The 5,620-nt window shown below is 31.2% G+C and overlaps 1 long non-coding RNA gene across 2 annotated transcripts; it reads left to right on the top strand.

The window, feature by feature from the left end:
- The first annotated feature begins 293 nt into the window (after positions 1-293).
- LOC131003883 (uncharacterized) lies at positions 294-3,156 on the top strand. 2 transcript variants are annotated; one of them, XR_009094837.1, is made up of 2 exons: positions 294-403; positions 2,931-3,156. It is a non-coding gene; the product is annotated as an uncharacterized LOC131003883 (long non-coding RNA). The 2 variants fall into 2 exon arrangements; XR_009094838.1 differs by lacking the exon at positions 294-403 and adding an exon at positions 2,256-2,324.
- The last annotated feature ends 2,464 nt before the right edge of the window (positions 3,157-5,620 follow it).

The raw sequence follows: 5,620 nt of genomic DNA, 5'->3' as shown, positions 1-5,620 counted from the left end.
AACGAACCGAGCTCGTTTATCAGAATTTCGAGAACGAGCTTGTATTTTCTATATTTATATAGAATTACGAGTGTAATGAAAGTGAGTAGAGGTTGAGAGGGCGAGTAACGAATAATATGGGTAGTTAGTCGTTAAAACGAGATGAAACGAGATATTTAACGACTAACGGGTTAATATCCTAAATATCTAACCTACCCTACCCCTAACCACCCCCCAACCGCCCAAACTCACTCACTCACACATATTACACGTTTGTTTCAGCCAAACACTTTTAACACACACAACACCTAAAACACACACTAAACTCACGCATAACACGATTGTTGAGGAGTTGGAGCTTTTGACCTCCGATTTGAGCACCGAGACGAGCGCCGATCATCTTTTCGATCACGTATCTAAGTAGGTAAGATCTCTACCTACGTTTTGATGGTTTTCTTTTCGATTTTCGTCGACGTCGAAAAACGTCGATTCTCGACTTTATTTTGAAACGACGTCGGATCGTCGTGAAATTTTAGTATGTTGTTCTTGGGTAGATGTTGAGCATGTTTAATGAAGGGAGTAAGAACGGAACGAACCGTAGCTATGAAACCCATGAGGGCAGCCCCGTTTTTCACATATTAGCTTGTCTTTCGATTTTTGTTTGATCGTTTTGACTTGATATTTGTGCTTAGGGGTATGCTAGAATCGATATATATTAAATTCGTATTTTTCCAAGCACGAAAATTGTATAAATTTTTAGAGTATGATTATTTAAATTCGTGAAGTTTGAGACGTTGCATAATGAATATTATTGCGTATATGTGTTCTACGATATCACATGAGCATGCTAATTGATTTACAATTTATGGATGATAATTGTTGAACGAAATTAAAACTGGAATTCTGTCAAAATTTTACAGCAGTTTCAAGCTTATGTTTCGATGAGTTTTCATTGCTTGATGGCTCTGAAATTTTAGTATGTTTATCTATGATATGTGTATTTCGTTGCTGCAAAATTTCATGTCTTTTGGATGATGTTTGCTATTTTAAAGATATTTTGAAAAATCCTTGACAGAATCTGTCAACTATTGATAGACTTCACAAAAACGTTTATATCTATTAATCCATGAAGGATTTTGCATCACCGTTTTTTTTTAAACGAAACTAGACTTCAATACTTTTCTAAAAACATAAGATTTCGATTTTTATGACCTCTGAAACAGAGCAGTTTATTATTTCAAAAATGCCCTGTTCTGCTGTCATATTTGTCCAACAGTAAAAGTGTATGAGTTTCATTGTTTATTTGGCAGATCATATGAACGTTTTCTCTTGTGAAATTTTAACCAAATCTTCAAGGATACCTTTAGTTTTGGATGATTAAATTTGATGGAATTTTATTAAGGTTTGCCTTGGTTTCTAATGGCCTAAACAAAATTGGCAGAAACTGTCAATCTTTGACAGCCTGCACTAAAAGAGCAATATCTCCAAAAACCTTTAACCTTTTTGGTTAACTACCATTTTTAGAGTGAACTACACTTCATGAAGTTTTTGAGATCAATTGGTATGAGAGTTTATGATGATTGAGTTGGTTGTTATGAATTTTTAAAGATGACACAAAAACAGCAAAACTTTCTAGAAAATAACTTGATTATATTTGTTTTGATGGATGATACGATATGACTAAATGGTGTGAGTTGTGAGAGTTATGATTAACGCACATAAATGTTGGTATCTGACACTCGAACAATTGGTGTCGAGTATAAATGATAGTTTACTGATAAAGAGTTTTGATGATTTTGAATTGTTTGGTTTGCGTTGAAAAGATGTCAAGATGTTAAGTTTTGAGTCGAGAGACGAGTTCACGTAGTGAGATTCACGCGTTGAAATCTCGTGGCTGACATTATATATGAATAGGTCATGTCGAAATTTTTAGTGAAATTAGAATTTGAGCATAGTCAATTCTTGTTGACCTGTGACTCAAATACATACCTAATGGAAAGTTTAACTTTCTAATTGGTTAATTAGACGAGATGAGAGCGAATATATCTGCTAAGAAAGTGGACTTTTCGATGTGTTAAATATTTCTTTTAATTGAAGCGCTGCTAATTATAACATAAGGATGTTATAATTAATGAGTAATGACGAGAGATAATAATTGTTATATTGATTAACAATCAAGAGAGATGAACATTAGAGATACTAATGTTTCATAAAAGAGATTAGATTATTAATCGAGGTTTCTTTTATAACTTCTCACCAATTCTTCATAACGATGAAGGTCCTTTTGGGAAGTAACGACTTGAGGGAGAGAGTGACGTTACTCATTGATACAGAGACACAACGAGGTGGGCATTACTTTTACTATACGTATATAGAGATCCCCTGCGTGTCGTAGGCCTCTTATACGAATGAATGCATGAGATGATTTAACTGTTAATTTCAGTTTTATATATATCTATCAAATGAGTTTAATGTTACATTTGAGCAAGTTATTTCGTTACAAAATATTTGAGTTAAAGTTATTTCAAGTATTGTCTTGCCATAAAATGTTTAAATTTTAGTATGATATCTATCTGCTTTGGCTTTGCCAATGATGCAATCGAATTCGGGTCCTGAGCAGTTGATAGCTATCCTGCCAGGGCTAGTGTACACCAGTGACCGTGAGTCATCTAGCGGGTTGGCCGGTCAAGTGACCGTGAGAGGTGGCCACCTCTCCGGCACACAGTTTCAGATATGATAGATTACAAAAGAACTTAGTCTGATCAGACGAACTTTAAGAATCACAAATGAACTTAGTAAGCTTGGGCATTTTTAGCGAAAAAACTCCCTTGCTGTACTGATTATGATGGCATGACAATTTACAGTTTTGAAGCATGTATTTTTATACCTAGGCATACGTGCCCACTGAGTGCTTATGTACTCAGCCCTGCATATGTTTTCTAAATGTGCAGGTTGAGCTGATGTGATGATGGTGCTGCAATGAGCGGAGTCTCCAGGGTTGTTAATAAATAGTTAACCTGTCTAGAATATGTCTTCATACATATGTCTAGCTACTTTCCGCTGCAAGATGTTGTTGATGTTATAGTATGTTATGTCATACTTTGAGTCTTAAGAGAATGGTTTCATATGATGTAAAACTTGATTAATGATATTAATTAAGTTTTATGCTGTCTTTCATAGACTGTTTTCAATTGAGTATTAATGAATAAAAATGACGAGTTTTATTAAGATGAGTAAGTTTTACGGCTATAAATAACGCCCCTTTTCTTCCCCTTCTTCTTTAACCCCATCCCTAGTCGTGGATCACTCGGCCTAACTATCCCTAGTTAGGGCGGGCTGTGACAGTGTGTGTCTCCTGCGCTGCTGCGCACACGAGGAGACAGATATTTTTTTTTTTGAAATTGTGTAGTGTTTTTGTAATGATGTATTAGTGGATAATTTTTTTAATTTTAATCTTAATGGCGGTTTAGCCATTTAACACAAAAAGTGGATAATTTTTAAAAAAATTATTTGAGTGGGTAATTTTAAGTTTACTAAAAGAAATCCCTACTTTCATATATTGACTCTTTGATATGCATATCAAATCAAAGGTCATGACAAAAACTTTAATTTGATATATGCTATATAAATGGATTTCAAAGGTAAAGTTATACTTTTTTATTTAAAGATTAAAACATAAGAAAATTTTCTCTCATCTCTTATCTTTTTTTTTTGAATAAATTTATTTTTATTCTTTTTTATTTTTATTTTTATTTTTCTTTTGACTTATATTATTTTATAATTTTTCAAAATATTAATTTTTATTATTGTCAAATCTTCTTTATTTTTTATATTAAACTCAAATATATTTATAATTATTGTATTTTTTTAATTATATTTATAACTTTTCATATAATAATTGAATTGGTATCAACTTTATATATATACTGAAATATAAAAATATTTTTCATGTGTTGCATGGGTGCAAATGCTAGTATGTATTTAATGAATATCAACAATCTCTCTTACAGACAAACTTATTGAACTTACTTTTTTTTAGGTAATTCACCTTTGGTTCACATGGGATCCTATATCTTATTATATATGTCTCATAAGAGTGTACAATCCTTTTTATTTTGGGACATCATTTTTTAAAACTACACAACCATCAATTCCTTATTTATTGCTCGTACTTTACAATTAAAATGACTGTTTTCTCTACTTCAATACACTCATTTAACATTTATTAAAACTTGTGTCACCAACAATCATGTACACTCTTATGGGACGAAGAAAGTACTATCTTCGTCTCACAAAAACACGAACATTTGGAAGTGGTACGAATTTTAAGAAAGAAATAAAAGTGTATTGTAAGTAGAAAATGGGTCCCACTTTATAAAAAAGTAGAGGTAAAAAGTAAAGGGATTGTGGTGGGGTAGTGTACAAAAGTAGAAATGTTCATGTTTTTGTGTTATGGCCCAAAATGATAAATTATTCATGTTTTTATTTATTGTGTCATATCACATCCTACTTTCAATTTGTTATAATTCTAAATTATTTTTTCTTCAATTTTATATTATTATATTTTAATATAATTTTAAAACAACTTATTAGGATTGACCATTAGAGTTTATAATTATTATTTTTATTTGAATTCATAATTGATTGTTAGAGTTAATTAATTCAAAATTAGACTACATAATTTTTTAATTTTAACTTTTAGTGATAAATATTCGTTAAAGTTCATTATATAATTAGTCTATATAATACTCCTCCCTCCGTCCCATTACAAATGTCCCATTTTCATAATGAGATGACCCATTACAAATGTCTCATTTCTTTTTTGATAATATATTATCTCTCTATCTAATATTTAAATAATTTTCACCAACTTACTTTATGTACTTTTTATACGTTTCTTAATTACCGCGTCCAAAAATAATGGGACATTTATGTGAGAATTACACGAATTTTAAGAATTTTGATTGAGTGTGTGAATGGAATAAGAGTCTCAGTTTTATTGTGAATAAATTGTGTGGTGTATATTTAACAAAAAAGAAAGAAATGAGTTGGTATTTGGAAAATGTATCGAAAAGAAAATATATGTATTTGAATAACAGAATGAATAATATTTTTTATTTTTATTATAAATAATTATAAAATAATGACATTACGAGTGAGATATACTTTTATAACAATATGGTATGACATTTAGTATCCTTCAATAAATGCATACTAAATGTTTCATCCCATGTCGGTTGAAAATCCAAAAAAAGTACCAAATCTTTAATGTGTAAAATGTTCTCCGAGTCAAGCTGAACTCATAGAATGGCAGTGCCGACATCAGACCACTTCTAACAAAACTCACTCTCATTGCATTTTGTCACACATTTATCTCCGAATTTAAATTTTTGGGTGAGTATTCTAAATAAGAAAAATAGTTCTGCATGTTAAGGAAATTATTAAGTCTGGTTCCAATTTCTAAATGAAAAAGAAATTCTGATTCCAATTTCCGAAATGTATGGAATAGGATTTAGCCCATCATCAGTCCCTTTCCGAGATAAAGACTTCTGTAATACGATACCCGCTGTCCATTTGCGGTTACGCGCTCTTGTTTTCTTCTTCGTTAATCAACAGAAATAACGCGTCCTTTAATCATTTT

The sequence above is a fragment of the Salvia miltiorrhiza genome, unplaced genomic scaffold (genome assembly GCF_028751815.1).
Source record: "Salvia miltiorrhiza cultivar Shanhuang (shh) unplaced genomic scaffold, IMPLAD_Smil_shh original_scaffold_284:::fragment_2:::debris, whole genome shotgun sequence".
In the NCBI taxonomy this organism is placed as follows: Eukaryota; Viridiplantae; Streptophyta; class Magnoliopsida; order Lamiales; family Lamiaceae; genus Salvia; species Salvia miltiorrhiza.
This window is presented reverse-complemented; position numbering and strand designations above follow the sequence as displayed.